General features: G+C 44.7%; 2 protein-coding genes across 4 annotated transcripts in view; one reads left to right on the top strand and one right to left on the bottom strand.

Annotated features, from left to right (window-relative positions):
- Positions 1 to 21887, bottom strand: part of LOC149361770 (monocarboxylate transporter 12-like) — a 42586-nt gene that overhangs the window by 15306 nt on the left and 5393 nt on the right. The window contains exon 1 of one of the 3 annotated variants that reach the window (XM_089572813.1): positions 9999 to 10182. The exons of the other annotated variants lie outside the window; for them this stretch is intronic. The gene's annotated coding sequence lies outside the window, so the exon portion shown is untranslated. Of the gene's footprint in view, positions 1 to 9998; positions 10183 to 21887 lie in introns of those variants that run through there. 3 annotated transcript variants of the gene reach the window in all.
- LOC149361771 (monocarboxylate transporter 12-like) overlaps positions 16603 to 21887 on the top strand; it is a 92583-nt gene continuing 87298 nt past the window's right edge. Inside the window, exon 1 of the mRNA XM_089572810.1 lies at positions 16603 to 17050. The gene's annotated coding sequence lies outside the window, so the exon portion shown is untranslated. The remainder of the gene's footprint in view (positions 17051 to 21887) is intronic.

Below are 21887 nucleotides of genomic sequence, written 5' to 3' on the forward strand. Positions count from 1 at the left end.
ATAGAACGAACATTCCAGAGTCAGTTAGCCGAGTGCCGTCGTTGAAGGAGGTCAGACTAATTTAGGCAGAGTTTTAGAGTGACGACTGTTTTGCGTGAATGTCGTTTTTGCAATGGCTGATTTTTGTGAACAGCGTGCGCCGGTGAAATTCTTATTTTTGCTCGGAAAAAGTTGAATGGAAACTCTTGAAATATTATGAAAGACCTACAAGGACAATGCTATGGGGATAACTCAAGTGTTCCTGAATCGAATCCTGAATCAAAGCAACAATCATGCCAATGGAAAACTTCAAATTCACCTCGCCTCAAGAAAGCTCGTCAGGTGAAACCAAACCTCAAAACAATGCTGATTTGTTTTTTCGGCCTGAGAGGGGTCGTCCATTGAGAATTTGTTCCGCAGGGTCAGACAGTTAGCCAGGCTTTCTACTTGGATGTTTTGAAAAGATTGGGCAACAGTGTGCGGTGGAAGCGGCCAGATTTGTGGCGGTCGGGCGACTGGTTTTTCCATCATGGCAATGCCCCTGCTCACACAGCCCTGTCTCTACGACAATGTTGGATAAAAAATGGCATGACCCCTATTCCTCAACCCTCATACTCTCCCGACCTTGCCCCGTGCTACTTTCTTTGTTTCCTAGAATGAAAAAATAGGTGAATGGAAAGCGTTTCGCTGATGTTGCTGAGGTGAAGAAAAAAACGACGGAGGCACTGTCAAGCATAACAAAAGATGAATTTAAACAATGTTTTGATAAATGAAATGAAAGATTCGACAAGCGTATCATTGCAAGTGGGGAATACTTCGAAGGAGATTGAAGGTCTGTGCTTAAAATGTGAACAAATAAGTTCAAACAAAAATAAGTTCGGTTTCTTTTGGGGACCCCCTCGTATGGTACCGGCAACGGCTATTTGAAACATGTCGACTCACTAAAAACACCATAATTCGTAGGAACCATCCTCAATACTTCGTTAATAATGCTTTCCAACGAGAAACCACTATAAACGAGGCGAGGTACTTAAGAACAAAATAGAAGCAAACAGTGAGCGGTCTCCTGCAGTAATAACAAAATACTCGAATGCTCTTCTGAACATTAAGATGATTCTGTGGAAATATCACCGTATTTTCACTGGCAACGCTCGTGTCAAGAAAATGTTTCCCGGCGCACTAAGGGTAACATACAGACGCAACACAAACTTGAAAGACATAATAGCACACGCTAGGCCTGATAACAGACCCCCACCGACAGTAATCCAATGCTCTCGACTTAGATTTAAGATACATGCAAGCATTTAGAGAGCGTCTCTACTGTTAGGAGCATGACAAGCGACTTCAGCTTCGATATAAACAGTAGCTTTAACTGCGCGTCGTGCAGACTTATCAGCATAACCAGGCAGTCGATGAGCGCCAGACTAAATGGTCATTGAGCTGACACAGAAAGGCACCTACGGAAGGCAGTGGCGGAACATTTTAATTAGCGCGGTCACTACTTCGGTGAACTTAATCTGTTCTTTCTTCAAACTGCCTTCAAACGTGCATGGGACAAAAAATACAGAGAGGTATTCCCAATCCACAAATTTAAACCTTGCAACCAGGAGAGATTAACATATCCAGAGGAAACTTCTAATCTCTCAGGTACATTCCGTCACTGGCGAAATTCATTAAACAGGTATTGCACATGGTAAGAGCATTTACCAGCACCTCATACTGCCGTTTTATTGCTTTTTCTATCCTGCCCTTCCACCCCAACCTTTCCTTTACCCCTCTATGACAACATTTTTTCTACTTTCAGGATTTCTCTGAACTCGCCCCCATGTTTTTCCTTTTTCCTTTATTTTTTTTTTGCCGTAAATTCTTTCTGCCATGCTGAATAATTCTTTATCTCACTTTTCCAGCTTAACGCAGCTGTCGCAGCCCACCTGTCGCAGCTGGACAAAAAACCTTTCAAGACAACTACCGCTATCTCTCCATACTCCACACCTCCTCATTTCCTTTCTGCTTAGCTGGCCTTTTTCTTTTCACAATTTTACAGGCCAGCCGGTTAATCAACTTCACCAGCAAACACTTCTGGACAAGGTTCATCTTCCCCAACTGAACACCATTCCCACTTAACACCCTTCTTCCCCTCACCGGGCTTACCACCTCGGAGGGATGACGCTATATAAACACCACCAATGATGAACGCTTTGCCCACACGAAGAGAAGTCTTCCTGTCGAAACGTTGACAAGTTCCCTGAGGTTTTCCCTCCCTTGTTCAGTTCGTGATCATCAAGTGCCATCTTCTGACCAACCTGCAGCCTGCAGTTTGCAGTCTTAAGGGTGCATTTCCAGGTCTATAACTCAGACCCTTTCCCCCTCCCAAAACGGAGCAAACTATGCTCGTCACAGCCAAAGAAAGGGTGGGATCGTTACAGTTGCACCCTTTTTCTGACTACCTAAAAGCGTGCAAAGTATGATTGTCGCACCCTTTATCCGACTGCTTCACAGTTTCATATCTTTCGATTGCTTTAAAAGGCGCTGATCAATTGCTTTTGGGATGGTGCACTCTTGAATGGAAACTAAACATTTCCTACGAAAAGGTGCTGACGACCCGTCTAGCTTTCAACTATCGTTACAGAATCTCCAACTACAATTATAACACCCAGATGTGTCTCTCACGGTGTTTCTTAACCTCCTTGCTGTGGAGTCAGATTTGTGATGTTCAAGACGTTACTTTGCCGAATATATTAAAAAAGTGAAAAAGAGCGTGCTATAAGGAGCCCAACTTCCAGCAGACCCGCTCGCACAGTAACACGATGCTGTAATGCGCCCCATCTTTTTGCCAAAGGAACATCAACAGGTATGAGCTTAACTGGAATGAGTCATACAAAGCTACTCAGGGGCCCGACAACAACACAGAAGAGACCACTGCTGCGTGCAATACTTATTTGCGATAACGCTCATACATTGTTGTTGTTGCGACTGAGAGAAGGATGAAAAAGAAAGTGCACGGGCTTGCTGACTGGCTCGAGCCCAGCCACCACCGCTGCCGAGTGCAGATAGAGGAGAGTTAAAAGACAAGAGGAAAGACTTAAAGAAGCGACGCAAGACGCAACAAACGCGTCAGCCGAAGCGAAGACTCCGGATGGAACAACAGGGGCGCTATGCCGGAAGGCCCGAGTTTGGCGCTCGCCCGAGTTTCATCCGAGTTTGCGATGACGGCAGTCAGTGAACGAAGATAGCGCGGAACGTGCGCAGGCAGCGGATAATAAAATGTAGAGATAAAGCCTCGTAAAGACGATACAAGCGCACCCTGCGCGCCTGTTACACACTTCAAGCACCATACACTGCGCAATACCAGGCCGCAGCGCTACCTGAAGTTATCAGCGCCATGTCAGCAATCGCGAAATCGTGACTTCTCTGCTATCTATCTGCGCACTCGCCGCCAGCTTTTTGACACGCCTTTTCGGGCGTGTCAAAGGCGTGTCTTCTCTTTCAGGCTCTATCTGTCTCTCCATTTACGAAGACGAACAGTGCGCACTAGGGGCACTCTTGTATCAACCCTTTCTCTTCTCTCGAATACGTTAAAAAGCAACAGATATTATTATGAACATTTTGTACATTTCCAAATTTATTTTAAAATCTGAATCCAATGAAGCGTTGTAGAAAAGCATAGCTTTTAGAAATTAACAAAGATTTGACACTTTCTGCCGCTAGTGGCGATAGTGAGGCTATTGCTTGCAGCGTGGCTTGCATACGAATTAGAGCGGCAGCCCACCGTGCCGAAAACGAGAGCTCCTGCGCTGACACGCCGCCGATAGCGCTGCCTTCGACTGGAAAGACTGAGCAACTATTACACGCTAAATCTGTCCTATTTTTCGGCCATTGCGATAATATATTTTATTGTGTCGTATATCAAAATATAACAGTCATGCATCTTCTGGCTTGCATAATACACAACAGCAAAAAACTGAACTGCACTGCACCCCCCCGCGTCACTGCTGCTCTCTGCAGTGACCTCAGGTGGAGTTCTCCGCTGCTTAGGCCGCTGCCGCACCCCGCTTTGGCCAACCATTGCGTTTAGTACGCTCTTGGCGAATCTCAGCGGTAGAAATTGGCCGTGCGAGCGGCTGTGATGCGGTGTGGGAAAAAAATTGCTGTTTGGCTGTATTCAGTGATTCATTGCGTATGCCTGTTGTGTGTGACGCCTCTTTAGTGCACTGCGGATGCGAAGAGCGTGCTACCCAGCGACACAACTCATCCTATGTCATCAGACGCTGACTAAAAGCTGTGAAGGTGGTGGCGCGCGTATCTGCATAGTATTTGTTTAAGGCGCGCACTTCAAGGTTTTGCGGACTGGTTTTGTCACTAACGTCGATCGCCGTTGTATACCGCAGTGACATCGCAATAATATCGTTCGGGCAGATGAGGGATCCTGTTTGCAATAATGGAATCGGACTTATAACAGAGAAAGGTGTTACGGTTGTGAAGTACGCAGTGCTTGCGTGCTGTAAATTACAAACTCTTTATTGCACTTGGTCTAGAGCAGCGACCGTTTGTCGATCCCGGATGTGGTTGACACATTGATGCTGAGCTTTATCACCGATGAAAGCACGGCCAAGCCAAACACCTGTGATGCCATGTTGTTAGAGTAGGACGGGCTCCAAGCACCATTTCGTCGTTCGTGGTCTGTGTTTGACGCCTTGCAAGCAGGTGTGACGCGCCGTCAGCGTTGTGCTGTGTCTTACGTGGTTGCAACAGGCTATAGTGTTGTGCAATCTTGGTATGCGAGCGAAGAAATCGGCGGCTGTCGCCACGTTGCGTGTCCTTCGTAGATTAATCAGCGATGACGTCTGTTTTGCCTGTTATATTTCGATAGTCAACATCGTCGATGTCTGTCAGCAATCAGCACAGCAGCGCAGCATACCTGTAGCCGGCAGGGATGTTGGGAGTGGCCCACCCATAGCGCGTACGCCTATAATTTATGTACGGCATGCCGGGGGCGTGTACAATGGTTTTGATTGACAGGTGAACTCGGAGCTAAACTCGTGAACGGTGAAGTGCCCCGAATTCATCTCGGGACTGTCATGGCGGCAGCAGCAGCAGCCTGGCTCATCGCTTCCTCTGACGGCAAATGTCAGTACGGCCGGCTGGACCCGTTTACTGCCATGGCCGAGGACGAATTTCAGCGACATTTTCGCCTCTCCAAAACATCGGTACGATGGTTGTGTAAAGAGTTAGGCGACGACCCACGCCTGCGGATAGTGCGTACCGGGCCTCATTCGCTTTCGGTCGAAGAGCAAGTCCTCTGCGCCCTCCGGTTGTTCGCGATCGGGAGCTTCCAGGGCAGCGTCGGCGCAGACCGCTTTATTGGACGCCACCAAAGCACTGTGAGCCGCTGCGTGAGGGACGTCTCCGACGCGCTTATCGACGCGGCTGTGCAGAAGCGGTGGCTCGCTTTCCCCACGACTGCGGCCGAGCGTGCGTATGTTAAGGAGCGTTTCCTTCTGCGCGGCGGCATCACAGACGTCGTGGGATGCGTCGACGAGACCTACATTGGCGTAAAGGCTCCTTCGAAGTCCAGCCCTGACTTGGCGAAGGCCAACTATTTCACGAGGAAGGCACATTATATATTGAACACAATGGTTGTAAGAATACTCTGTTTATGCTTTCATGCATGTCACCGTTAATGGAATGTTCGCCCATTTATTAGTGATAGTGGTCCGTGCACTGTGCAGTGTCAGTGGATGTTAAGGAACCCCATATGGTTGAAGTTATTAGCAGCCCTTCACCATGGCATGCCTCAACGCTTGAGTTTCTTTGGGGCGTTAAACCTCAAAAACCGCTTCCGTTTATCAGTAACTGAGCAGTTTTACACTCAGTGTAGATATTTTTTTGTTTTACCTCATGTTTGCGCACGTAATAGCTGCAGGGACTTTTCCAGCTATTTCACGCATGCATTTTAATGAGTTTTTAAACGGTAGCATTTGTGTCACTTGGCAGATTGCATCCTTATGCAATATTCATAACCGCAAGTCGCAATAAATGTTTCACTTTGGCTGAAGTGGAAAAGCTCCTGCCGGAAGCACTGGCGTCTGTAAGCCAGGAAAACTGGCAAAACTGTCGTGTTCATGTGGAGCAAGTTGAGGCTGAAGCATGGCAACGCGATATGATTGTTGACGCTGAAATTGAACCGGTTGTCTTCAGCATTTCTGACTGATGCAACTCCTCCTCTGATGAGTCGAGCATCGATTCCAGTGGTGAAGACTTGAGTGGCATCGAGGAACTTGTCTGATTTCGAATTGATGTGTAATACACATGCTACCGAGGAAAGAGAGAGGACTCATCGGCTTGCTGTGATCACCTTTGTGCATGTGTGGGTGGCAATGTGAAATATGTGTGCATGTGGGTGTGTGTGTTGATCAATCTACCGAGGAAATTGTTACATTTCCATCAGATCATTGCATCATTGCAATTCGTTGCATCAAATTGAATCGGGCAGTAACTTGTAGTGTAGGTGGTCATGTTAATAGTGCCTGTAAGAAAGTAGAATTTGTAAGGGAGTGCAAATAGTACTTTTTCCAATTAGAATAGGTATACTGGTACACGTCGTCAATGTGTGCTGTTTTTGAAAGATTATTTGCAGAAAAATACGGTGGAGCTTAATGAAGCGTTGTGTCAATTATTCGGAAAGTATCTGAAAATTTGAAAGCAAATTGGATTCATTTAAAATAATTTTGAACATATACTGTTTGATTCGTTCGACTAACTGAACAGAAATTTATTCAGTTATGCTGTCCAAAATGATCGAACACTCACAAACCCTTAGGCATTGGCCTCATTTTGTGTGTGAGGGTTGGGAGGGTTGGGTGTCTGATCTTCATGTCCTGAAAAGGGATTCCTGGTTTGGTGCTGTCTTGCATTACTGTCAATCTCTGGTCGTTTTGACATGTTATGCAGTGCCAGTGTTGAGGTAGCCAGTACTGTATGTTTTGTCCTTAATTTTTCGGAGGTGTGAATGATTTCAAGCTGGCTCTTGCTCAGTTGAGGGTGAATTTGTTTCGAGTCACGTCTATGTTAGTACATTGGTCAGGTTTTCGTTTTGTCAAATAGTGTTGTTTGATGGCTCCACATTTTTTTTCAGTTTTGGAGCACTTGAATGATTGTGTGTTGGTGTACATCCACTGCACGTGTACTTTAATTGTATGCACTGTGATCCATGCCACTGACTGTTTCCAGAATAAACCATTTCTCGCAAACACTGGGGGTGAGCATTTTTTATTGTCGTGTCTCATTTATTGTTTGCTCTTTCGAAATATTTTTTCCTAGTGTTGTAGAACTTTTTCTGCATTCTTACTTGACGCTCCCACAGCTTGGAACTATTTTTACCTGGCTGCATGAAAATCCTGCCTGAGCAGCTTCTGCTCTTTTAATAGGAGAGCAGGGAAATCGAGCCAAGCTGACTCTTGAGGCAGTACTATTTTCTGTCAGGGTGGGAATCAACACTATGTTCAAAATTTAACACTTAACACGGGAAAACAGGCCATATCGAGGTGGTGTATGCATGGTGTATGGTGTATGCGGTATGCATTAAATGAACAGATGCATGCTGTTCATTTCAGAACACGGCATAGTATTCAAGCGATTCTGAACAAAACGAGTTTTCTCATTCAAGTCACGCGAAATTGAACTTGCGATGAAAAAAAAAATGTGCGAAAAAAAAATTTAACCGTGCGGGATTTGAACCCACGCACTCCCATTGCCTGTCGACTTTCCGGAGCGATGCGTTAGACCACACGGCCACAAAACAGCGCGGAGTGATGCACCTTTTATTTTTTTGCGGACTACTTCCGTAGCCTTCACAGTTGCACATGATGTAGCGTTGGCTGCGTTCCCTCGCGGTACAAAGCAAAATTTAATAATGCATGAATCACTCTAAAGCGCTTTAAATCCAAATCTTGCACACTATAAAATGCTTATAAAGGTGTACTAAGTGCATTATAAAATTCAACAAACCTCGTTTGTCTAAATGCACACGCAATGCACTTGGTGGAGCGACACACAAATGAAAAGTGCACCGGCGGTTGGCTCACGTGACCCGTTCTTTGTAGACCGCCCAAGAAGCCCATGAGGGGGCGCCGATGTGATGATAAAGCACGGAATATGTCCAGATAACCCAATGAGGCTGGAGGCGTGACGAGGGTGGGATTTTGTCTTGCTACCATTAGTTCACTCATCTGAGGGCGTCGCCAGAACTCGGGAAGATTCCGAGTTTCAGCAAACTCGGGCCTTCCAGCATAGCGCCCCAGATATCCAACGCTCATACTTTCTCCAAGTTTATATATGCCATTTCAGTGAGCTAAAAACAGTCGTTTTTTTCAGCGAGCTTAAAACACTAAAAACGCAACCGGGCAGACGCCCGGTTGCGTTCCGGACGCGATCGCGTGCGATGTTTTTCCGGACCCTGGCCATTGTCGCTGTGTTACGAAGGAAGCAGTCCCTCTAGCACCAGTGTATGTTGTCAGGTGGAGGTTCTCAAAGCGGTACCGTCGGTTACAACTTGTTTTTGAAAAACAGTGGTTGACTGAAAATAATGAATCGCAAAAAATGATTGAATTAGACGACACGTTAACATTCGAAAAACGTGATCGACACATTAGAAAATATGAACAAATGTAATTTATTGCTAGCAATCAATTATTTGTAACGAGCTGCGTACTACTCTGGCCTTTACCTACCTTCTTTTCTCTCGCTCAAAAATCAAGCAGACATCATTAAAGAATGCATGGAAGAAACGAAAAAGAAATGTAGCATGAATGCCACGGATGCTTTGGTTTCACGTTTTTTCTGCGTTTTAAACAGCATTGACTTTTCCCTGCTTCGCGTTCTCTTTTTTTTGCATGTATTTGTGCCAGTCATCCGCTGCCTCTGTAATGCCGCAGGCCTTGAGGGTAATATGTTTAAATAAGAAATAAACTCCTACTTGTTGTTGGGTTCATTACTTCTGTTGGCAGAACGCTTAATAAGTGCTATTCGAAGTGGCACACCTCTAATACTACCAGTGCCATTGCGATCGCACCTCTAAATCACTTTGCCATCCTATCCCTTCTAGAATGCCTACCCGGCTCTTACAATTACTGGTAAAGCCGCCGCGGTGGCTCAGTGGTTATGGCGCTCCGCTGGTTACACGAAAGACGAGAGTTCGATCCCGACTGCGGCGGTCGAAGTTCGATGGAGGCGAAACTCTAGAGGCCGGTGTACTGTGCGATGTCAGTGCATGTTAAAGAACCCCACGTTGTCGAAACTTCCGGCGCCCTCCACTACGGCGTCCCTAATAGCCTGAGTCGCTTTGGGACGTTGAACCCCCATAAACCAAACCAAAAAATTAATGGTATCAGCCCTTCCTGCCATAATAACCTGCACCGGACGCTGTGAAAAACTTGCAATAATTTGTTGCCATCCAGGGAGATCTACCCTGGAACCGTTGCAGTGTGCCCTGGGATTAGAGGGTCTTGGTGGTATTTGTTGGTGGATAATGACACATAAACGAAAATGACCGTTGGCACGCTGCAGCTTCCCTTTGCTGGTAGCACGACCGCCCCGTGTTATGGTGCGCTAAACTGCTCAAACGTGAAATAGTTTAATACAAGTGTGCTTTCAGTTCCAAGAACTCCATTCATGCCAGCTCCCGTTTACAGAGGGCATCTACATTGTCTCGCTATCATAAAAAAAGCATAAAGAAAGCATTTTCCAGTTTCCTTGGTTCACGAATCTGTTACATCATCTTACAGACTAGTACACTAGACGGTAAGAGCAAGTTCACAGCTTTCTATGTTAAAGCAACATCTGCAAACTTGACTGTGAAATCCGCGACCTGTATTTTATCCCGAAATTAAGGTGCCCGAATGTTGGGCTAGTTGGATTGCACGGAAAAAGCGAAAACTATCTTGCAGCGAGTGCAAAACCACGCGATACGAGATGAGATAAAAGCAGCAAAAACACGCCAAAATACATTCAGAAGCACTTACCTATAATTCTATAATTCTAAGACTCCAATAAAAGCAACCTTTTAGGTAGCTGGTACTGCTTGCACATGTTCTGAGCGCACAAAGGCAACGACTGCGGACAGAACCCTTTCAGACTCTTTCACCTGCTAACCAATAGGGCTTAAGCTACTGGAGATCCACAAACACTGGACGCACTCTGTATATGACACGAGTTATCTGTCGAGAGGCACACGTGCTGACAACGCTATCGTGCTCCGTGTGACGGTCACGCGCTGCTGAAACAGCCGTTCAAGGATCTCAGATAATTTTCTTTTTATCTGCGAACACTTGCAACAGATAAGCACCGGGAACTGGAGTGTTTTCTTGGCGTTTACATAACATGGAGCAAAATAAAGGAGTAACATGGGGGTCACAATGAAGTTTTTGTGCTGCTCAGGTATTGTTTTCCGCAACCTGCTACTTAGTGTGTGCAGTGTAAAGGCCTAATTAAGGGACGAGTGACGCTGAACTCCGGCACGAAGAATACGTATAAGCCCCGTAACTAGTTTCTATCATGGCATCGTGAGGTACAAAGGTCCCGCCAATATCATTAAAATTAACCTCAGCCAGCTGCGCCACCTGGTCCTTGCAGGAATCCTAATCACGTCCGTGCGCTCCAATTTCTGTCGCTCCTATTCACGTTTTCCTTCTCTTGGTATCCATTACGCAACACAGTTATCGGTTCGTCTAACGCGAAGAATTCTTCAGCTAAAACACCGAGATGGCGCGATGTATTCGGCCTCGTCAAGGCGCTCGCCGCAGCTGCTCCAGTTGGAGAGCTGGCGTGTCAGCGCACGCTTGCCCAGCGAGAGACTAGTCAGTGCGCCCCTGCAGTGCCGAACTAGAAACACTTGTCATGTACTACGACATAGAGCCTCGTAAGTGACCACCACGTAAAGAAGTGGAGCTCCTGTGGAGAGAATCTGAACGGGCAACTTCCAGCACCACTGATACGCAGCGAAACAAGATTATCCGAATCAAGAGTGCGTGCAAGTCATGCGGGGTGTCGGTCGTCGCCGATGCGCCGCGAAGGCAGAGAAGCAATGACGCATACAACCGATGATTAAAGCCGCCCTAGAAAGGCGTGTCCGCGAAACTGCCGAGGAACACGAGAAGAAGCTCGAAGAGATCAGCGAAGTTAGGTGTCCTAGTGTGCCAGAACTATGTGCAGCCGGAACCCATGCCTAAGCACTTCATACAACACGAGTTTCGAGCGTCTTGCATGATGTCCGACAATCGGTGGTTTACGTCGGAGAATGAGGACAACATCCGATGCTTCATCAACGCAAACGAGAGTTCATGCAATATTTTTTTCCTTACCTTTACATGTCATGCGCATGCTCATTTTCTTTGACATAAGTGGAATAAAAGAGGCAGAGTATCTCTCTCGCACACAAATTACGGGCATACAAAACACAGGCACATTAGTGAAGGGTATATGCTTGGGCTTGTTGGTTCATAACTGCAAGGTGAAAAACGTAGCGCAAAGAGACGAGGACACAGAAAGACGAACAACACACGGCGCTAACTTCCAACAATGGTTTATTTCAGAAAGAAAGGTGGTTTTATAACGACATCACGACCAACACGCCGTCAAACCATGAGCTAGCAAAGCGTATCAGCCAGATATGCGAGCTCTTTCGCCATCAATGATACAGAGGGGGTACTAACACAATCATCTTTCAAAAGTGATATCCATTCCGCTTCTATGATTTCTCGTGTCAACCGGTTATTGTGCACTTTTAAAACCAAGCATTGTTCAAGAAGCGGTATGCAGTGACACGACCGGCAGTGGGCTGACAATCCTTTTCCACGCATATCATCTACGTCACGCCCATGCTCTCGAAGCCTATCATTCAGGCATCTGCCAGTTTGCCCTACATACTGCTTGCCACAGGAAAGAGGAATTTGATAAATGACATTTTCAATACAATTGACAAACTTTTTCCTATGTTTTTTCGTACAACCAACACCCTTTTTAGATTTTTTGAAATGTTTCGTACACAGATGACTCAACTTCTTAGGCGCCGAAAAAACCACTCTAGCTCCCGAACGTTGCGCTATTTTTTTGAGATTATGGGAAAACTTATGAAAATAAGGAATGACGGCAACTTTTTCTTTCTTACTCATGGCTTCCTGGTTATCCTGGCCTTTTTTATTGCAGACTTTTTTCAAAACACCTTCCGCCACAGACACTAGGACATGGGAAGGGTATCCAGCATTCTCAAGCCTCTTGCACTGCTGAGAAAAACTTTCATGCATGAGGTGCGGACAAGACTTCTTCAGAGAATTAAAAAATGAAAGGCTAGCAATAGATCTTTTTACGAGCTTAGAATGGGCTGAATGAAAAGGTAACAATGGTTTTTCGCCGCGAGGTTTGAACATCCAGCACGTCCGGTCATGATGCATTGTAATGCTGATGTCAAGGAATTGGATAACCCTGTTTTCAGGTAGTTCAAACGTTAGTTCAAGAGGACTAAAATGGTTACGAAAAAGGGTGAGAACATTAAGAACGTCATCCTTAAAGGAACTGTCATTACTGTTAAGAACAATCAGAAAGTCGTCAACGTACCTAAAAATCTTGATTACATTGGTATCTTTTACAATATCAGCAAAAGACCTGTCCAAACGGGCTAAAAACAAATCGCTGAGGATGGGAGCAATGCAGGAACCTATACAGATGCCATCTTTCTGAAGATAAGGTTTTTCATCCCATACTATGAACGTTGACTTGAGATATAATTTCAAAAGTTCTATAAATCCATTCACCGAGATGCCAGAAGCATTTTGAAAAGCAATCGGCCCTTGCTGGTCTATACATTCTTCAATACAGGATAACAAAGCATCATGCGGAATGGAATAATACAGATCTTTTATGTCGATAGAGAAAGCGCATAGGCCTTGTTTCTCATGTGACTTGAAAAAATCTAGAACCTGCTCAGAATTACGGACAAGAAAGGGATCCTGAATAGAAAGCAGCTTTAGTTTTTCTTGTAGGCACATGGCAACCGATTTTTGCCAAGTACCATTCTCGGATACAATAACTCGGAAAGGAACATCAGCTTTATGGGTTTTTGCATTGAAGAAAACGTGAAGAAAGTCCTTATTACAATCCGTAATTCTTTTCAAAACAGAACCAAGGTTTAACTTTTTGCACAGTTTCTTCGCTTCAGCTTTTTTCTTTAAAATGTTTACAGTTGGATGGCAGTTAAAAGCGGAGGACAGAGCTTCACACGCTTTTTCATTAAACATACCAGACGGAAACACAGCAAACCCTCCTTCTTTATCCGCAGGAAGGAGGCACAATGAATGCTGCTCGAGATACGACTTAACACGATTTACAGGAAGTCTGGAAGGCTGCCACTTACATCTCACCAAGGTATCGACGCCTGCCGAAACACACCGGTCAGCCTCTTGTTCAGGGACGATTCGGGAAATCTGGTGAACGAACGTGAGCCGCTCCGCTGAAGACGTACTTGGCTCCAGAGCAAACTTAGGACCCAACGATAGAACAGATTTCACATGGTCAGGAAGATCCAGTCCTTGCGGGGTATGGATGACATACCGGGGTGAAGATGGCTTGTTGCCAAGCTGACTTCTGAGATAGCTCAGTTGTCGCTGCCAAACGAAGTCCGTAGTCTGATTGACAAGCCGCTCGCACTCTCGAAGCTTGTTCCTTGCTGTGGATTGGCTCGACCTTTGGTGAACAAGAAGATGCAGAAATTCCTTGTAGAGACGAACTTGTCGAAACGACTCAGCCTTCAGAATCTTGCACACTCTGACGCCATGTCCTCGTGAAGGGATAAACCCACCGAAGAGACGCTTCACCTCATCTGGTAGAAGATTATTCCGGCAGCAAAACGAAAATGTCCTAGCGCGACTGGTTGCAACAGCAATGATGGCTATGACAGTCGAAGTATCCACAGAACACATAAAAGGGCCCGTTGTACTAGAAATATATTTCAGAAGGGTATATGCTTGGGCTTGTTGGTTCATAACTGCAAGGTGAAAAACGTAGCGCAAAGAGACGAGGACACAGAAAGACGAACAACACACGGCGCTAACTTCCAACAATGGTTTATTTCAGAAAGAAAGGTGGTTTTATAACGACATCACGACCAACACGCCGTCAAACCATGAGCTAGCAAAGCGTATCAGCCAGATATGCGAGCTCTTTCGCCATCAATGATACAGAGGGGGTACTAACACAATCATCTTTCAAAAGTGATATCCATTCCGCTTCTATGATTTCTCGTGTCAACCGGTTATTGTGCACTTTTAAAACCAAGCATTGTTCAAGAAGCGGTATGCAGTGACACGACCGGCAGTGGGCTGACAATCCTTTTCCACGCATATCATCTACGTCACGCCCATGCTCTCGAAGCCTATCATTCAGGCATCTGCCAGTTTGCCCTACATACTGCTTGCCACAGGAAAGAGGAATTTGATAAATGACATTTTCAATACAATTGACAAACTTTTTCCTATGTTTTTTCGTACAACCAACACCCTTTTTAGATTTTTTGAAATGTTTCGTACACAGATGACTCAACTTCTTAGGCGCCGAAAAAACCACTCTAGCTCCCGAACGTTGCGCTATTTTTTTGAGATTATGGGAAAACTTATGAAAATAAGGAATGACGGCAACTTTTTCTTTCTTACTCATGGCTTCCTGGTTATCCTGGCCTTTTTTATTGCAGACTTTTTTCAAAACACCTTCCGCCACAGACACTAGGACATGGGAAGGGTATCCAGCATTCTCAAGCCTCTTGCACTGCTGAGAAAAACTTTCATGCATGAGGTGCGGACAAGACTTCTTCAGAGAATTAAAAAATGAAAGGCTAGCAATAGATCTTTTTACGAGCTTAGAATGGGCTGAATGAAAAGGTAACAATGGTTTTTCGCCGCGAGGTTTGAACATCCAGCACGTCCGGTCATGATGCATTGTAATGCTGATGTCAAGGAATTGGATAACCCTGTTTTCAGGTAGTTCAAACGTTAGTTCAAGAGGACTAAAATGGTTACGAAAAAGGGTGAGAACATTAAGAACGTCATCCTTAAAGGAACTGTCATTACTGTTAAGAACAATCAGAAAGTCGTCAACGTACCTAAAAATCTTGATTACATTGGTATCTTTTACAATATCAGCAAAAGACCTGTCCAAACGGGCTAAAAACAAATCGCTGAGGATGGGAGCAATGCAGGAACCTATACAGATGCCATCTTTCTGAAGATAAGGTTTTTCATCCCATACTATGAACGTTGACTTGAGATATAATTTCAAAAGTTCTATAAATCCATTCACCGAGATGCCAGAAGCATTTTGAAAAGCAATCGGCCCTTGCTGGTCTATACATTCTTCAATACAGGATAACAAAGCATCATGCGGAATGGAATAATACAGATCTTTTATGTCGATAGAGAAAGCGCATAGGCCTTGTTTCTCATGTGACTTGAAAAAATCTAGAACCTGCTCAGAATTACGGACAAGAAAGGGATCCTGAATAGAAAGCAGCTTTAGTTTTTCTTGTAGGCACATGGCAACCGATTTTTGCCAAGTACCATTCTCGGATACAATAACTCGGAAAGGAACATCAGCTTTATGGGTTTTTGCATTGAAGAAAACGTGAAGAAAGTCCTTATTACAATCCGTAATTCTTTTCAAAACAGAACCAAGGTTTAACTTTTTGCACAGTTTCTTCGCTTCAGCTTTTTTCTTTAAAATGTTTACAGTTGGATGGCAGTTAAAAGCGGAGGACAGAGCTTCACACGCTTTTTCATTAAACATACCAGACGGAAAAAATAGCGCAACGTTCGGGAGCTAGAGTGGTTTTTTCGGCGCCTAAGAAGTTGAGTCATCTGTGTACGAAACATTTCAAAAAATCTAAAAAGGGTGTTGGTTGTACGAAAAAACATAGGAAAAAGTTTGTCAATTGTATTGAAAATGTCATTTATCAAATTCCTCTTTCCTGTGGCAAGCAGTATGTAGGGCAAACTGGCAGATGCCTGAATGATAGGCTTCGAGAGCATGGGCGTGACGTAGATGATATGCGTGGAAAAGGATTGTCAGCCCACTGCCGGTCGTGTCACTGCATACCGCTTCTTGAACAATGCTTGGTTTTAAAAGTGCACAATAACCGGTTGACACGAGAAATCATAGAAGCGGAATGGATATCACTTTTGAAAGATGATTGTGTTAGTACCCCCTCTGTATCATTGATGGCGAAAGAGCTCGCATATCTGGCTGATACGCTTTGCTAGCTCATGGTTTGACGGCGTGTTGGTCGTGATGTCGTTATAAAACCACCTTTCTTTCTGAAATAAACCATTGTTGGAAGTTAGCGCCGTGTGTTGTTCGTCTTTCTGTGTCCTCGTCTCTTTGCGCTACGTTTTTCACCTTGCAGTTATGAACCAACAAGCCCAAGCATATACCCTTCTGAAATATATTTCTAGTACAACGGGCCCTTTTATGTGTTCTGTGGATACTTCGACTGTCATAGCCATCATTGCTGTTGCAACCAGTCGCGCTAGGACATTTTCGTTTTGCTGCCGGAATAATCTTCTACCAGATGAGGTGAAGCGTCTCTTCGGTGGGTTTATCCCTTCACGAGGACATGGCGTCAGAGTGTGCAAGATTCTGAAGGCTGAGTCGTTTCGACAAGTTCGTCTCTACAAGGAATTTCTGCATCTTCTTGTTCACCAAAGGTCGAGCCAATCCACAGCAAGGAACAAGCTTCGAGAGTGCGAGCGGCTTGTCAATCAGACTACGGACTTCGTTTGGCAGCGACAACTGAGCTATCTCAGAAGTCAGCTTGGCAACAAGCCATCTTCACCCCGGTATGTCATCCATACCCCGCAAGGACTGGATCTTCCTGACCATGTGAAATCTGTTCTATCGTTGGGTCCTAAGTTTGCTCTGGAGCCAAGTACGTCTTCAGCGGAGCGGCTCACGTTCGTTCACCAGATTTCCCGAATCGTCCCTGAACAAGAGGCTGACCGGTGTGTTTCGGCAGGCGTCGATACCTTGGTGAGATGTAAGTGGCAGCCTTCCAGACTTCCTGTAAATCGTGTTAAGTCGTATCTCGAGCAGCATTCATTGTGCCTCCTTCCTGCGGATAAAGAAGGAGGGTTTGCTGTGTTTCCGTCTGGTATGTTTAATGAAAAAGCGTGTGAAGCTCTGTCCTCCGCTTTTAACTGCCATCCAACTGTAAACATTTTAAAGAAAAAAGCTGAAGCGAAGAAACTGTGCAAAAAGTTAAACCTTGGTTCTGTTTTGAAAAGAATTACGGATTGTAATAAGGACTTTCTTCACGTTTTCTTCAATGCAAAAACCCATAAAGCTGATGTTCCTTTCCGAGTTATTGTATCCGAGAATGGTACTTGGCAAAAATCGGTTGCCATGTGCCTACAAGAAAAACTAAAGCTGCTTTCTATTCAGGATCCCTTTCTTGTCCGTAATTCTGAGCAGGTTCTAGATTTTTTCAAGTCACATGAGAAACAAGGCCTATGCGCTTTCTCTATCGACATAAAAGATCTGTATTATTCCATTCCGCATGATGCTTTGTTATCCTGTATTGAAGAATGTATAGACCAGCAAGGGCCGATTGCTTTTCAAAATGCTTCTGGCATCTCGGTGAATGGATTTATAGAACTTTTGAAATTATATCTCAAGTCAACGTTCATAGTATGGGATGAAAAACCTTATCTTCAGAAAGATGGCATCTGTATAGGTTCCTGCATTGCTCCCATCCTCAGCGATTTGTTTTTAGCCCGTTTGGACAGGTCTTTTGCTGATATTGTAAAAGATACCAATGTAATCAAGATTTTTAGGTACGTTGACGACTTTCTGATTGTTCTTAACAGTAATGACAGTTCCTTTAAGGATGACGTTCTTAATGTTCTCACCCTTTTTCGTAACCATTTTAGTCCTCTTGAACTAACGTTTGAACTACCTGAAAACAGGGTTATCCAATTCCTTGACATCAGCATTACAATGCATCATGACCGGACGTGCTGGATGTTCAAACCTCGCGGCGAAAAACCATTGTTACCTTTTCATTCAGCCCATTCTAAGCTCGTAAAAAGATCTATTGCTAGCCTTTCATTTTTTAATTCTCTGAAGAAGTCTTGTCCGCACCTCATGCATGAAAGTTTTTCTCAGCAGTGCAAGAGGCTTGAGAATGCTGGATACCCTTCCCATGTCCTAGTGTCTGTGGCGGAAGGTGTTTTGAAAAAAGTCTGCAATAAAAAAGGCCAGGATAACCAGGAAGCCATGAGTAAGAAAGAAAAGTTGCCGTCATTCCTTATTTTCATAAGTTTTCCCATAATCTCAAAAAAATAGCGCAACGTTCGGGAGCTAGAGTGGTTTTTTCGGCGCCTAAGAAGTTGAGTCATCTGTGTACGAAACATTTCAAAAAATCTAAAAAGGGTGTTGGTTGTACGAAAAAACATAGGAAAAAGTTTGTCAATTGTATTGAAAATGTCATTTATCAAATTCCTCTTTCCTGTGGCAAGCAGTATGTAGGGCAAACTGGCAGATGCCTGAATGATAGGCTTCGAGAGCATGGGCGTGACGTAGATGATATGCGTGGAAAAGGATTGTCAGCCCACTGCCGGTCGTGTCACTGCATACCGCTTCTTGAACAATGCTTGGTTTTAAAAGTGCACAATAACCGGTTGACACGAGAAATCATAGAAGCGGAATGGATATCACTTTTGAAAGATGATTGTGTTAGTACCCCCTCTGTATCATTGATGGCGAAAGAGCTCGCATATCTGGCTGATACGCTTTGCTAGCTCATGGTTTGACGGCGTGTTGGTCGTGATGTCGTTATAAAACCACCTTTCTTTCTGAAATAAACCATTGTTGGAAGTTAGCGCCGTGTGTTGTTCGTCTTTCTGTGTCCTCGTCTCTTTGCGCTACGTTTTTCACCTCACATTAGTGAATGTCACCGATATTATTCTATTTCACGGGTATTTATTATTCATTGTTGTAGCCTGAAGGCTGCGCTTGGGTGGACGGTATTGAGTAACTACTCTCTTATTTCTCACTTCTAAATTAGACCAACCGTTCTAGCACATTCGGGAGAGGAGAGCATGCGACATGCGAAGATGGTTTGAATATAACGTTTTTCTTCTTTCTATGAAATTTTTATTAAGAATATGCTGTTCTCTGATGCAATGATTACGAGTTCATAAAGTCGTTTTCTGTTTGCATACTCTATTGCTTTGCTTTGTAGATTCCGAAGTGTGCCCCTTGTTTACTGTGTTTGCCTTCATTTCAAGTGGCGAAGAGACTAGGGTGCTTTTCCTCTAGTGTTACCTGCTTCATTACAGAAAAACCACTTAGTCTACGCAGCAGAACAAAGCCAGTTTTGAAGCGGTAATATTATTGTTCTCAGCATCATTTTAGCCCTGCCGAAGATTTCTGGTGTCTGGTGTACAGATGTAGATTTTTGCACCAAAGGCGAAACCAAATGTGGAAGAAAGGTCTGAAAGAAGCGCCGGCTCTAAAAACTTATACATAAAATTTTAAACTCATTTCGCCAACGTGCTGCCACTGGTTTTACGCTCTATCAGCTGAAAAATGAAAATAACACAAATTATATTTAAGATGTTTAAAAAAACAAACCGGCAGCGAAATGGCTACCTCTTGCAGCGTAGCTTTTTGCTGAATGCATGACTAAAACATATTAAGAGGTAAAACTAAGTGCAGCAGCGTACTATTTGCTGTACATGATCTTTGCCTAAAGAAAAGACGTGTGTCTCTACTTTGTGCATATGACAAACTACTTTTAGAAGGAACGTCGCCAGCACGAAGAGGCCTTCTAGTTTTGGGAGCGTTGCACGCTATTTACAAAACGGAGTTGAGTCGGCCGCGTAGGTACATTTTCCCTTCTGCGCATTGAGCTGCCACGTAACACCACATCAGTATTGAATCAGTGCTGAAATAAAGCAGCGGTTTCTTTTTCGTCCAATTCGATGTCCAATATTCCACACCACTGAGCTTGGAACGTCACCTGCCTACTTGCTCCGATTGATTTTCCTCTGGTAGCGCAGGGTGGAAGAGGACCCTAGGAACGGCGCTATGCGTTGCGGCCTTTGAAAGCACGACTCGGCATCAACTGAGCATGCGCTACCTCCAGCGCATCTCGCACGTGAATATCAGCCTCGGCTTAATTGCATTGCAAGCCAATGCGCTAAATTATTCTCGCCACAGTGTCTGAAACCGGTTTTCTGAAACCGGTTTTGTGACTCAGTGGGCAACCTGCCCAGGTATACATTTATACCTGGGTAGGTGAGCAGATTGGCCACCGTGTCAGGCGGCAGCTCATTTATTCATGACAGGCTGCTCGGGAAGAGCAACCTGGATCGCAACCCAACACAAGCAACCCAAGTTCCACCGCTGGCAACACCTGCCATGGGCAGTGGCGCATCGCTTGGCCGCTACACCACGGCGCCAGGAGTGGTAGGCAGATTCCCGCGGATCTGCGATTGTACCTATTCAGCACTAATGAACATCAACCCATTATTGCTATCTGTACAGCTTCCATCCGTGAACACTGGATATGAACACCGGAACCGAAGTGACTGCAGGCGCTTTAATTTGCATCGGACCTAACTACGCAAATAGCCGATTATTTTTACAACACTGGGTGTGTGCCACTGCTTTCAATCACACACACGCTGATTGCTCTGATAGGGGTTAAATACGTAGGTTCGTTATATGCGAAGTTTAGAGAATAAAGTGCGCTGTATTCGAGGTGATACACTTAGGTTCATTATACCTCAAGTGAGATACTTATATTCGCTATATCCGAGGAGAAGCCACTAATCTTCGTTATATTAGGAGTGGTGTACAAAGGTTCGCTATATATGATGAAGTACAGTGAAATTCGTTGCATCGGAGGAGTCCACGTGTGAAGGTGGTTGGCATTACCTCTTGCACTGTCCCTTCTGATACTAGCTCATTTATAGCAATAAGATAATTTGTAAGCATTTCCTCATCGTATTTTAACTACCAGACACATAATTCTTGCTTTCCCGGCTCTGTCCACATGCATACATGGAATATCTGTTTATTTCACGGATTTTTAAAATAAAGTCTGTATAGACAAAAACCTTCCTCTAGAGAGATACTCGTAACCATGTATCCATGACCTATCAGTACATTCAAAACGCATTCCGCGAAATTACTATTTTCCGACCTATTTCACTCTGTTTCCCCGGCCTTATTTGAAGTCCCAGCCTACCCTACATAAGTAAATCTGATCTCTTAAAGCCTCCAATAGCTCCTCGACTCAGTTTTTTGTTTCTTCTCAGGCTGTTGAGCATTATTTCGCTTCATAATTTAATCTGTCTTATAGTGCTTGATGGATTTAGTTACTTATACGCAGTATACGTAGCCGCCGCGGTAGCTCAGTGGCTATGGTGCTCGGCTGCTGGCCCGAAAGACGCGGGTTCGATCCCGGCCGCGGCGGTTGAATTTCTTTGGAGGAGAAGTTCGAGGCCCGTGTACTGCGAGATGTCAGCGCACGTTAAAGAACCCCAGGTGGTCGAAATTTCCGGAGCCCTCCACTACGGCGTCTCTCATAGCCTTAGTCGCTTTGGGACGGTAAACCCCATAAACCAACCAACCAGCAGTATACGTCGACAAACAATAAATAATTCTTAGACACGCCGTTATGCTTTGAATCTTTAAGTCCTCCGTTATACGACGCAATCCCCCTCCCCCTCTGAGTCGCATATGACTCATCAGATGGAACATGGCTAACGTGATTTTCGTTAACGTTTATACCCTGGTCATCGGTCACCGAAATAATGAATACATCTGGTAAACACGCGTTGAATAGCATTGCAAAGATTCAGTCG

Source organism: Amblyomma mixtum, chromosome 2 (genome assembly GCF_055824585.1).
Source record: "Amblyomma mixtum isolate Tamu chromosome 2, ASM5582458v1, whole genome shotgun sequence".
NCBI classification, from domain to species: domain Eukaryota; kingdom Metazoa; phylum Arthropoda; class Arachnida; order Ixodida; family Ixodidae; genus Amblyomma; species Amblyomma mixtum.